We start from the raw sequence: 14,142 nt of genomic DNA on the forward strand, positions 1-14,142 counted from the left end.
TCTTCTGTATTTTCTGTCAATTGGTAGTCATATATAGAAGATTGATCATTTTTCAGCCCATTTTTTTTGGTCAAACCAACTAAATAAGTGGTATTGTGTTCTTTCATATGCAGGAGACTTGTACTATGAGTGTCTCTCTTTTCTACGGTATTAGCAGGCATTCATATTGAACATTTATTTATTTTGAGAGAGATGCAGACAGCATGAGTGGGGAGGGACAGAAAGAGAGAGGGAAATAGAGGGAAAGAGAGAGAATCCCAAGCAGACTCCCTGCACACCACAGAGCTCTAACTCAGGGCTCAAACTCACAAAATCATGAGATCATGACCTGAGCCAAAACCAACAGTCAGATACTTAACTGACTGAGCTACCCAGGAGTTCCTCAACTAGTTTTGAGGCTGCATAATAGTGATCTTCTATTATATAGATAATATATATGTATGTAGTGTGTGTGTGTGTGTGTGTGTGCATAAAAGCATTTTTATGTATTAGCTAAAATACTTCTGTAAAGAGAAACTTTCCCTTATCTATTATTTGGTTACTTAGCAGTGTACTTTGTTTAGGGAGGGCACAAAAACACTCTTCACATGTATATTTTCAAAATAATGAGTTAGCTCCCTGCTGTCTGCATCTCTCTCAAAATAAATGATCTTCCCTGGTTATCAATTGTTTTTATTATGATTATGAACACAGAGATTTAAATATATGTGATGATTTTTAATGTATTGCAGTTCTTGCTCATGATAAAATCAGCTCACATTTTATATATCTGAGCCTCTGCAGGTCGGCTTTGGGGTCATTTGGCACAACCCAAAGGGGTCTTTTATCACTTCCTCACTCTCTTGTATGATAAGGCGTCTCAGCTCACCTTTTAAAACTTTCTGCCCAGACTTTGAATGGTCATTTCTCTTAAGTGGAAAATGGTATCTGAAGCCTCCCAGTTTTTATGTTGATATCTAATTCAAGGCAAAAACCATGTCCGTGGCCTGGATTCAGCCTGTGGCTAGTCTGGTCTTGACCTCCCGCCAGACTTAAGTAATGACAATGAGAATTAAGAGAAAAAGTTGGCTCATAACGATATTTTTTCCAATTATTTTTATTGTGGTAAAATACAAATGACAAAATTTACCATCCTACCCATTTTAATTGTACACTTCAGTGGCATTAAATACATTCATAATGTACAACCATCACCACCATCTGTATCTCTATGACTTTTTCATCTTGTGAAACTGAAACTGTATCCTCATTAAGTAATAACTTCCCTTTTCCATGACAACTAACATTCTTCGTTCTGTCTCCATCATTTTGACTAATCTAAGCACCTCGTATAAGAGGAATCAAGCAGTATTTGTTTTTCTGTGGCTGGTTTATTTTACTTGGCATAATATCCTTCAGGTTTATCCATATTGCAGCATAGATCAGAAAATTCATCGTTTTTAAGGCTGAATAATATTCCATTGTATGAATTACATCATATTTTCAATGAACACTTGAGTTGCTTCCATGTTTTAGCTTTTGTTTTTTTAATGTTTATTTATTTTTGAGAGACAGAGAGTGAAAGGAGGCAGAGAGAGAGGGAGACACAGAATCTGAAGCAGGCTCCAGGCTCTGAGCTGTCAGCACAGAGCCCAATGCAGGGCTCAAACCCACAAACTCTGAGATCATGACCTGAGCCAAAGTCAGATGCTTAAGTGACTGAGCCACCCAGGCACCCTCACATTTTAGCTTTCGTGAATAACTCTGCTATGAACATGAGTGTGCCAATATATTTTGAGGCTCTGTTTTCAATTCTTTTTGGTGTATATCTAGAAGTAGAATTGCCGGATTATGTGGTAATTGTATTGTTAATTTTTTGAGATACCTTCATTCTGTTTTCCACAGCATCTGTACCATTTTCTATGCCATCAAGAATGCAGGAGAGTTTCAATTTCTCCAGAGGCTCCCCAGCACTTGTTATTTTCTGAGATTTTTGCTTTTTGTGTTTTAATAGTAGCCAAAATGTAGTAATTGGTGTGAGGTGCTATCTCATTATAATTTCTTTTAATTTTAATTTTGATTCCAGTATACTTAACATAGTATGTTATATTAGTTTCAGGTATGTAATATAGTGATTCAACAATCACAAAATCACAAAAATATTGTTTATCTTGAGAGAGAGAGAGCGCGCACACTTGAGCAGGGGAGGGGCAGAGAGAGAAGGACAGAGATATCAGGCTCTCCCAAATAGGCTCTGTGCTGGCAGCATGGAGCCAATGCAGGGCTCAAACTCAAACTGTGAGATCATGACCTCAGTTGAGATCAAGAGACATGTAACTGACTGAGCCACTCAAGCACCCCAGTGACTCTTGTTTTAATGTTTTTTAAAAAATTTATTTATTTTGAGAGACAGAGGGAGAGAGAAAGAGCATGGGAGGGGCAGAGAGAGAGGGAGAGCGAGGATCCAAAGGAGGCTCTGCACTAGCTTGAACTTACGAACTGTGAGATCATGACCTGAACTGAAACCAAGAGTCAGGCACTTAACGAACTGAGCCACTCAAGCACCCCAAGATAAGTGTCTCTTAGTTCCCTTCACCTGTGTTGCCCATCCCCTTAACCATTTCTCCTCTGGTAATCATCAGTCAGTTCTCTATAGTTAAGAGTCTTGCTCATTAGTTCTGTTTCTTAAATTTTACGTATGAGTTAAATCATATGGTATTTGTATTTCTCTGACTGACTTACTCTGCTTAGTATTATACTCTCTAGCTCCATCCATGTTGTTGCAAATGGCAAGATATTATTCTTTTTTATGGCTGAGTAATATTCCATTTTACACACACACACACACACACACACACACACACCTCCCACTTTTTTGTTTTTTTTCAGTAAACTCTACCTCCAATATCAGGCTCAAACTCATGACTCTGAGCTCAAGAGTTGCATGCTCTACTAACTAAGCCAGCCAGGCACCCCATACCACATCTTCTCTATCCATTCATCTATTGATGAACACTTGGGCTCCTTCCAAGTTATTGGCTATTGTAAATAAGGCTGCAATAAGTATAGAGGTGTGTATATCTTTTTGATTAGTGTTTTCATATTCTTTGGATAAATACTCAGTAGTGGAATTACTGGATCATATGGTAGTTCTATTTTTATTTTATTTTTATTTATTTATTTTTTATCCCCAAAGCAGCATTTATTTACCCATTGAATTTCAAAACATTTAATTTAGAAGTCTGGCATTTCATAATCACCCATCTTGATTGACATGGGCTGACACATGGCGCTGTCAGAATACACAAGGACAGTAGCCAAAGAGTTACAAAAAATAAATCCGTGATTCTTAAACAATTGCAACCCAAAAAAAAAGTTACAGGTATCAAAACTTTAGATGCATTGCATTGAAAAAGAAGGTTTGTGCACATCATAATTTAAGGAGGCAAAACAAGGGGCTACTGAAACCTCACGTTAAAACAGTTCATTATGAAGCTGATGGAAAGCAGAGTGGTCTCCATAATCAGCTTCCCCGAACAGTTTTCCATTAGCTGAAGAAAGAGGTGGGAGGGGTGAGTTCATTTTTTGCATGCATAACAAAACACTATCAGCTTGTTTTAAATGGATCATTTAAATATCAAATGTAGCCTGTGTTGGCTAATTCTCCTTTCTAAACTTCCCCAATGCCTTTGCTTGTATTTCACATAGATCAACAGGCATAGTAGAATGCCTCATTCGGAACCCACTTGTCTGCACAATTCGGAAAGGGGCCCCTATGGGCTTAAAGCAGCCATCGATCCACCAATGCCCATGAAGATTTATTTGAAACTGCTTCCCAAGGGGCAGGAGAGCAGATCTGAGTAGCTGTGCTGCCAATACAGATAGGTTTAGCACTAGATATTTAGTGATTGTGACAAGGAAGAATCAGTGATGACTGGGGTGGTGGGTGAAGGAAGGGGTCAGGGACCTGAAGACTCTTCACTTGCCTTCTCCTGCTTCTTCTCTTGCTGGTCGCTTGTCCAGAGGGTGAGATTGTCTCACAGTAACTGCATGATGAGCGTGGAGTCCTTATAGGAATCCTCCTTTAGTGTGTCCAGCTCAGCTCTGGCATCATCAAAGGATTGTTTGGCTAAGAGGCAGGCCTGTTCAGGTGCATTCTGGATCTCATAGTAGAACACAGAGAAGTTGAGGGCCAGACCCAGCTGAATAGGGTGCATTGGCTGCATGTGCTCTTTGCTGATTTCAAAGGCTTCCTTGTAGGCAGCCTCAGAAGCTTCTATCACACTCGTTTTCTTCTCCCCAGAAGCTACCTCTGCCAAATAGCGGTAGTAATCACCTTTCATTTTCAGGTAAAATACCTTGCTCTCATACTGGAAATCATTGCAGTTCTTGATGAGGAACTTGTCAAGCAGAGCCAGGACGTCATTGCACACTCTTTCCAGCTCCTTCTCAATCTTCTCCCTGTAAGCTTTAACTTTCTCCAATTTCTTTTCGTTTCCATCAGCCATGGTTTTCTGCTCAATGCTGCTGATGACCATCCAGGAAGATCACCTGGCACCAACTGCATTCTTGTAGGCCACGGAGAGGAGGTTTCGATCTTCATTGGAAAGAGGTTCATTGAGCTCTGTCACCGCCTTCATGGCAGTGGCCATGTCATCGTAGGGCTCCGCCTGCTCGGCCAGGCGCGCCCGTGGCGGTAGCTGCTCTGGTCCCCCATGTAGCTAGTGGCTCAGCCTCACACCGGCACCCCTTGCCCGCTCGCCCTGTGTTCACTCCCTGGTCGCCGCGGAGGCCGTCAGGTAGTTCTATTTTTAATGTTTTGAGGAACCTCCATATTGTTTTCCACAGTGGCTGCACCAGTTTGCTTTCCAACCACAGTACATGAGTGTTCCTATTATTCCACATCCTCACCAACACTTGTTTCTTATATTTTTGATGTTAGCCATTCTGACAGGTGTGATGTGATATCTCATTGTGGTTTTGCTTTGCATTTCCTTGATGATGAGTGATGCTGAGCATCTTTTCATGCATCTGTTGGCCATCTGTATGTCTTCTTTGGAGGAATGTCTGTCCAAGTCTTCTGCTCATTTTTAATAGGATTATTTTTTTTTTTGGGGGGTGTTCAGATGTGTAAGCTCTTTATATATTTTGATACTAACCTTTTATTAGAAATGTCATTTGCAAATATCTTCTCCCATTCCATAGGTTGCCTTTTAGTTTTGTTGACTCTTTCCTTTGCTGTGCAGTTTTTATTTTGATGTAGTCCTAATAGTTGTTTTTACTTTTGTTTCCCTTGTTTCAGGTGACCTATCTGGAACAAGTTGCTATGGCTGATGTCAGAGAAATTACGCCCTGTGCTTTCTTCTAGGATTTTAATGGTTTCAGACCTCACATTGAGGCCTGTCATCCATTTTGAATTTGTTTTTGTGTGTGGTGTAAGAAAGTGGTCTAGTGTCCTTCTTCTACATGTAGCCATCAAATTCTCCCAGCACCATCTGTTGAAGAGACTGTCCTTTTCCCAATAGACATTGCTTTCTGAAAGACTAATTGACCATATAATGGTGGGTTTATTTCTGGATCATCTCTTCCATTGATTGTTTGTCTATTTTTGTGCCAGTACCATACTGTTTTGATTACTACAGCTTTGTAATATAACTTGAAATCCAGAATTGTGACATCTCCAGCTTTGCTTTTTCAAGATTCCTTTGGATATTTGGGAAGTCTTTTGTGGTTTCGTGCAAATTTTAATATTGTTTGTTTCAATTCTGTGAAAAAATGTTGGTATTGTGCTAGGGATTGCATTAAATGTGTAGATTGTTGAGTGCCTAGGTGGCTCAGTCCATTAAGCCACCGACTTAGGCTAAGGTCATGATCTCAGGCTGGTGAGTTTGAGCCCTATGTGGGGCTCTGTGCTGACAACTCAGAGCCTGCAGCCTGCTTCTGATTCTGTGTCTCTCTCTCTCTGCCCCTCCCTCCCTCATACACACACACACACACACACACACACACACACACACACACATTCTCTCTCTCTCAAAAATAAATCAACATTTAAAAAACACGTAGATTGCAAGGAATAGTGGGGGAGCAAACAGGGTGGTTGAGGCTGCTAAGTCCACCTACCAGAACTTTCCTGTTGGCCAGAGCTGGAGAGAGTCTGGGATTAGGAGGACTTCTAGTGTGCATCAGCAAGTCTTCCATCGGGGTCACTAACGCCACCGTAGCATGCTCTAGGAACGCCATGCTGCCTACACTCACTCCTCCACCTGCATTTCTTCCTATGCTCCTCTAGGGGGCATGTTCTCCAGTGTCCTGGCTGGCAGTGCTTTGGGCATCAAGGCAATGGTTCCGCTGTTCCTCTGAGAGGTGGCTGAGCTCACCAGCACATCAGTCACCGCCTGCACTACCATCCCTCACTGACCATGGCATAAGGACTCTTGTTCTGAAATTATTTTGAATAAGTGTTGAAAGATGGGTCCCACAGAGACCTTTTAATAAAAGCAAAATTTGGAGAAACCATTGAGGACTTGCAGACCTGCCGACTCTTCATTAAACAGAATATCCTCACAGGATTTTTGTGGATCCATATGAATTGGCTTCATTATGATAGAGAAACATAACAGAGACAATGGTGGTTTCAGAAGATATATATAGAAGCTCCCAGTTAGTTGTCAAGGAATCTAAAGTTCTGATATATGCTAGACAAGACTCACAGTGCACTGTTGCCAAGCTTTTCCACCTATGCACTACCACTATCAAAGGCCATGTAGTAAAGATGGAAAAAACCTTTGTTGTGGTCAATAACCTGGATTTATTGATATATTGTGACTAACAGTTTCCAATTTTGAAATGCCGGTCTCAGTCCAAAGGGGCAGCAACTTATGCTGTGAAGAATAAGGACATTTGCCAAAGGAGCAATCTGAAATCTAGATCAGTATATGAGAATGTGACTCTACAGGTTCCATTGAGACTGGCCTACACACCTCTTCAGTAGGTTCTGTGGCTCTACTTATTACCATCCTGTGTTCCACTTCAGTCCTTGTGGTTGTTTTCAAATATGCCCATTTCCCCCTTTAACTTACATGAAGTTAAATGCTGCCCATAAACCAAAATAAGACCTATTGACTTATCTTCATGTCGGTTAGGAAAATGAACAGATTTATAAATTAGAGACAAATAATTCTCATTTTGTGAATAGAAACATTTTAATTTCAGCTAAAAATTGAGAAAATCCTTATAAATAAGAATAAACAATTTGGAAGAAAGAATTAAATGTTAGATTACTTTGGGTAGTATAGACATTTTAATATTTGTTCTTCTAATCTTGATCATGGAATATCTTTCCATTTCTTTGTGTGGTTTTCAACTTCTTTCATCAGTGTTTTATAGTTTTCAGAGTACAGGTCTTTTACCTTTTTAGTGGTGTTTATTTATAGATATCTTTTTATTTTGGGTGCAATTGTAAATGGGATTTTAAAAAATTTCTTTTTCCGCTGCTTCATTATTGGTATATAGAAATGCGACAGGTTTCTGTATGTTGGTTTTGTATCCTACAACTTTACTGAATTCTTTTATCAGTTCTCGTAGTGTTCTGGTGGAGTCTGTCAGGTTTTCTTTTTCTTTTTTTAATTTTTTTTAGTGTTTATTTATTTTTGAGAGAGAGACAGTGAGAGCCAGGTAGGGGCAGAGAGAGAGGGAGACACAGAATCCAAAACAGGCTTTAAGGCTCTGAGCTGTCAGCACACAGCCTGATGCGGGGCTTGAACCCACAAACTGTGAGATCATGACGTGAGCCGAAGCCCGACACTTAACCAACTAAGCCACGCAGGCTCACCATTGGGTTTTTTATATATAGTATCAGGTCATCTGTAAATAGTGAAATCTTACCAATTGGATGTTTTTTATTTCTTTTTTGTTTGTTTGTTTAATTAATGTGGCTAGGACTTCCAGTACTATGTTGAATAAAAGTGGTGAGAGTGAACATTCTTGTTTCTTCCTGACCTGAGGGGAAAGGTTCTCAGTTTTCCCCATTGAAGATGATATTAGCTGTGGGGTTTTTATATATGGCCTTTATTATGTTGAAGTATGGTCCCTCTAAACCTACTTTGTTGAGGGTTTTTATTGTGAAAGGATGTTGTGCTTTCTTTTTTAAGTTTACTTATATATTTTGATAGAGAACACCAGCAGGAGAGGGACAGACAAAGAGGGAGTCCCAGGAGTCCCAGGATGTTGTACTTTGTAAAATTCTTTGTCTATATCTATTGAAATGATCATATGATTTGGGTGCCTGAGTGGTTCAGTCAACTCAGTGTCCAACTCTTGACTTTGGCTCAGGTCATGGTCCTAGAGTCATGGGATCAAGCTCTGCATCAGGGCTTTGCATGACATGGATCCTGCTTAGGATTCTCTTTCTCTCTCCTTCAGCCCCTCTCCCCCACTTGTGCTTTCTCTTTCTATAAAATAAAAAAATCAATAAAATAGAATAAATTCTCAAAAAAATGATCATATGATTCTTAATCTTTCTCTGATTAATGTGCTATCACATTGATTGCAAATATTAAAACACCTTTGCAACCCAGGAATAAATTCCATTTGATTTTGGTGAATGATTAAAAAAAAAAGTATTATTAGATTTGGTTTGCTAGTATTTTGTTGAGAATTTTTGCATGTATGTTTATCAGAGATATTGGCCCATAGTTCTCTCTTTTTGTGGTGTCTTTATTTGGTTTTAGTATCAGGATAATGTTGGCCTCCTAAAATGAATTTGGAAATTTGCCTTCTTTTCCTATTTTTTGGAATAGTTTGGAATAGTTCTTAAATGTTTGGCAGACTTTGCCTGTGATGGCATCTGGTCCTGGACTTTTGTTTGTTCAGAGTTTTTTGATTACTGTTTCAATTTCCTTGCTGATAGAAAGTCTTCAAATTTTCTATCTCTTCTTGTTTCAGTTTTGGTAGGTTACATATTTCTAAAAATGTATACATTACTTCTAGGTTGTCCAATTTGTTGGTATATAGTTTTTTGTAATATTTTCTTATAATTGTTTGTTTTTCTGTGGTGTTTATTTCTCCTTTCTCATTTGTGATTTTATTTAGTTGAGTCTACATCCTTTTTTCTCAATGAATCTGCCTAGAGGTTTATCAATTTCATTGATTTTTTTCCCAAGGGATCACCTCCTGGTTTCATTGATTTGTTCTATTTTTTGTTTGTTTCTATATCAATAATTTCTGCTCTAATCTGTATTCCTTTTGCTGGTTTTAGTTTTGTTTGTTGTTCTTTTTCTAGCTCCTTTAAGTGTAAGGTAAGGTTGTATTTGAGATTTTTCTTACTTCTTGAGGTAGGACTTTATTGCTATAAACTTCCCTCTTAGAAATGCTTCTGCTGCATCCCAAAAGTTTTGAATGGTTGTGTTTTCATTCTCATTTGTTCCATATACTTTTTTATTTTTTTCTTTGATTTCTTGGTTGACCCATTCAGTGTTTTGCTGTTTTTTTATTTAACCTCTATGTATTTGTGATCTTTCCAGATTTTTTTTGTGGTTGAATTCTAGTATCCTGGCATTGTGGTCAGAAAAATGCATGGCATGACTCCAATCCTTTTGAATTTGTTGAGGCTTGTTTTGTGGCCTAATAGGTACTCTCTTGTGGAGAGTGTTTCACGTGCACTTGAAAAGAATGTGTATTCTGCTGTTTTACAATAGGAAGTTCTGAATGTATCTGTTAAATTAATCTTTTTTCATGTGTCATTCAAAGTCATTGTTTTCTTGTTTATTTTAGGTTTAGATGATTTGCCCATGGATGTATGTGGGGTGTTAAAGTTTTCTAATATTATTGTATTATTATTCAGCAACATTCCTGTATGTTATTGTAACTGTTTTATGTATTTGGTTGCTTCTATGTTGGGTGCATAAACATTTACAATTGTTATATCTTACTGTTAGATTGTCCCCTTTATCATAGTTTCTTTCTTTGTCTCTTAGATTTGTTTTAAAGTTGATTTTGTCTGATATAAGTATTGCTACTCTGGCTTTCTTTTGACAACCATTTGCATGATAAATGTTTCTCTACCCCCTCACTTTTCAATGTGCAGGTGTTTTTATGTCTAAAATGAGTCTCTTAGGCAGTATGTAGATGGGTTTTGTTGTTGTTGTTTATCCATTCTGTCACCCTTTATCTTTGGATTGGAATGTTTAATTTAATTACAATCAAAGTAATTATTGGTATATTTATTGCCATTTTATTACCTTTTTTTGTTATTTCTGAAAATTTTCTCTGATCCTTTTTTGTCTTTCTTTCATAGTTTGCTTATTTTTTCTCTTTATCCTTTGCATATTTATTAGTGGTTTTTAATTTGTGATTTCCATTAGGTTTGTATAACATCTTCTACATATAGCAGTTGGTATTAAGCTGATGGTCATTTAAGTTTGAGCCCATTCTTTACTTCTTTTGCCTCCACCTTTTAGGTATATGGTGTCATATTTTATATCCTTTTATTCTGTAAATTCCTTGACTGATTTTTTTACAGAAGTATTCATTTTTACTGCTTTTGTGTTTCCTACCTTCATACTGTCATTTTTAGTCTTTCCTTTCCACTCAAAGAGTCCCCTTTAATATTTCTTGCAGAACTGGTTTAGTGGTCATGGATTCCTTTAGTTTTGTTTGTTGGGAAAACTCTTTATCTCTCCTTCTACTCTGAATGACAATCTTACTGGATAGAATATTTGTGGCCAAGGTTTTCCCCATTCAGCACTTTGAATATATCATGTCTGCCCTTCCTGGCTTGGAAGGTTTCTGCTAAAAATTCCACTGACAGCCTTATGGGGTTTTCTTTGTATGTAAGTGTCTTCTTCTGTCTTGCTGCTATTAATATTTTTTCTCTATCACTATATTTTGCCATTTTAATTATAATACGTCTTGGTGTTGATCTGCTTTTGTTGATTTTGTTGGGGGCTCTCTGTGCACTCTGTATTTGGATATCATTTTCCTTCCCAGACTGGGAAAACTTTTAGCTATTATTTCTCCAAATAAATTCTCTGCCCCTTTCTCTCTCTCTTCTTCTGAGACTCCTATAATGCAAATGTTATTATGTTTGATGGAGTGACTGAGTTCCTTATATCTATTCTGATTTTGCATACTTCTTTTTTCTCTCTTTTGTTCAGCTTGATTATTTTCCATTACTCTGTCTTCTAGGTCATTAATTCATTTCTCTGCTTCTTTCAGCCTGTTGTTCATTCCATCAAGCATGTTTCTCATTTTGTTTATTGAGCTCTTTATCTCTGTTATGTTATTCCTTAACTCTGTGTTAATGGTCTCACTGATGTCCTCTACTCTTTTCTCAAGTCCAGCGAGTCTCCTTATGATCATTGCTTTAACTTCTGCACCAGGCATATTATATCTGTTTTGCTTAGGTCTCTGGTTGTGGCCTTATCCTGATCTTTCATTTGGGACATATTATGCTGTCTTCTTATTTTTTCTAAGTCTCTGTGCCTCTTTCTCTGTGTTAGGAAAGTCAGCTAAGTCTCGAGTTCTTGAGGTTAATGACTTTGCAAAGAAGAGGTCGTGCAGTGCCCTGCAATGTAGTGTCCTCTGTTCTCCAGAGCCTGATCCTTCTGGGACTATCTCCAATGTGTACTACACTCACTCTGCTATTGTGCCCTAGCCACTTTATCCTTTAGGCCGGTTGTCTGTAGAGGTTTTCTTTGCTTGTTTTGAGCAATGTTTGGTGGCATGTGTTAAATAGATGTGCTGTGGCCTGCTTATGAAATGAGATCTGTCACTGCTGCATTAGCACTAAAGCCTCAGAAAACTCCTGGGTGGGGAGACTCAGTGTTAGTAGAGGTTTAGACAGGTCTTCTTGGGGAGGAAGTCCAATGTGCTGGGACTGAGGCAAGTGTGACTGGGAAGGGTGGTTCCATTGGAGCACAGGGATGGAGGGCTTGGTGCAAACCAGTTAGGTAGTAAGTTTCTGTGCTACACTGATTTCCACAGGTCACCCTGTGTTTATGCTGAGGAGTAGGGGAGCAAAATGATGCTGGCCAGTTCCTTTGTTCCTGGAGGGCTCTCTTTGTGAACACTGCCTCTCTGGAACACTCTCTAAGATGAGCAAATAACGTCTTCAGTGTGTGCCCCAGGCACTCTTCAGACCACTGTTACCATGCTGTATATACTGAGCTGTTTGCCCTGTTTTCTCCAAGAGCAGCCCCAATGTCCTCCAAGCTCTCCTCAGAGCCAGACTCGCTAACCTTTAAAACTCTAGGCGTTAAGCTCCACTGGGTGCATGGACTCATGACATTTAGGCCCTATCGCTTTCCAAACTGATTGCTGTGGGGAATTGTTTCCCCATATGCTCCCCTATATGTTAATTTATGTCTTGCCTCCGTCTCTGCTACCACAGTTTCCTCCCCCTGACAGCATCTAAGATCCATTTATCTCCCAAACTGTGTCTCTGTACTTCCTGTCTTCTTTGATGTGGCCTCATATCTAACTTTAGTTGTGGAGTTTGTTCTGCCAATCTGCAGGTAGGTTTCTGGGGCGTTTAGGATGATTTGATAGTTATCTAGCTGTTTTTGTGGGACAAGGAGATCCTAGGTTTCTCCTACCCCACTGCCATCTTCCAACTTTAGTCATTTTTGAAGGACAGTTTTGCTGGATATAGGATATTAGCCCACTGCTTTCTGGAGTCCCATGTTTATGATGAGAAATTCGCTCATAATGTTATGGAAAATCCCTTGCATGTGATGAGTTCTATTGCTGCCTTCAAGATTCTCTCTTGGTCTTCTTAAAGTTCAACGCGTCTCGTGAGAGTTTCTGATTTCATTTTCCTTGGAGTTCATTAAGCATCTTGGATATTTATAGTCATACCTTTCATTCAATTTGATAACTTTTCAGCTGTTATTTTTTTCAAATATTCTCTCTGCTTCTTTCTCTCTTTTCTGGCACTTCCACAATGCATATGTTGGTCTGTTGATGGTGGCCAAAGGGTCTCTTATGCTGTTTGCTTTTCTTCAAACTTTTTTCTTTGTTTCTCAGACTCCATTTTCATTACTCGGTCTTCAAGTTCACTGATGCTTTTGTTCTGCTTGCTAAAATCTGCTTTCAATCTTTCTAATCATTTTTTCATTTCAGTTATTTTACCTTTCAGCTCCAGAATTTCCTTTTCACTTCTTTTCAGGTTCTCTCTTTGTTAATATTTCCATTTTGTTCATCATTTTCTTGGCCTCCTCCATATCTTTTGTTAGTTGCTTGAGAATCTTTGTGACAGTGGTTTTAAAGTCTTTCTCTAGTAGATCAGTCATCAGGTCTTTTTCAGGGAGAGTTTCTGTTGATTTGTATTTTTCCTTTGAATGGGCCATACATCCTATTTTTTGTCGTTTGTTTGTTTTATGCCTTGTGATTCTGTTGTTGTTGTTGAAAGTTGGACATTTGAATCTAAAAATGTGGTAAATCGGGAAATCAGATTCTCTTTCATCCTCAGAGCTTGCTGTTTTGGTTATTGTTTTTGTTGTGTTGATTGTTATCAACTGTCTCTGTGCCAAGGATCAGCCTGAGTTCTAAACTTAAGGTCTTCTCAGTATATTTTGAACCTATGCCCTTTGCTGGGTGTACACACTTATTTTCCCCATATATGCAGTTGCTTTCGAATGTCCTCATCTTTAATGTCTGCTTCCCAAAAGAGGGAAAAAATGAGGCAGGTGGAAATGTTCCAGTCTTTTACATTGCCTGGAAGTTATGTCATCTAAAAGGGGAATGGTGCAAAAATAATGACTGTTTGCCTCTTTGCTCCTTTGTGATCAGAAGCAGCAAACACTGATCAGAGCATAGATCCCTGATATTAGAACAGAGTTTTTTATGCCCTTCTTAAGTCCTGCAAATTATGAGCAAAGCTGCTCTGGAAGCATATGCACAGCTACCTGCTGTGGGGGTGGGGGAAAGGGTACTCCGATAAAAGCTGAACTTGACCAAAATTAGCCACAATTTACAGACCAATTTCCACTGTAATTCCATGCCTTCAATAGACTCCAGAGTTTCACAATTGTTAGACAAATTCTGACAGTAAAATTATTGTCTGGGTGGGAAAACATATTTTTATTGCTTCCTACTCTACCATCTTCCTAGAATTTTCTGATAAAGATATTTTGCACTTAGAAATGTGGGAATGAAAGAACA

General features: G+C 38.7%; 2 pseudogenes; one reads left to right on the forward strand and one right to left on the reverse strand.

The window, feature by feature from the left end:
• Window positions 1-3,938: 3,938 nt before the first annotated feature.
• On the reverse strand, window positions 3,939-6,222 carry LOC115275829 (annotated as a pseudogene).
• Window positions 6,223-6,276: 54 nt separating this feature from the next.
• LOC115275840 lies at window positions 6,277-7,056 on the forward strand (annotated as a pseudogene).
• The last annotated feature ends 7,086 nt before the right edge of the window (window positions 7,057-14,142 follow it).

The sequence above is a fragment of the Suricata suricatta genome, chromosome 2 (assembly GCF_006229205.1).
Source record: "Suricata suricatta isolate VVHF042 chromosome 2, meerkat_22Aug2017_6uvM2_HiC, whole genome shotgun sequence".
Lineage (NCBI taxonomy): Eukaryota > Metazoa > Chordata > Mammalia > Carnivora > Herpestidae > Suricata > Suricata suricatta.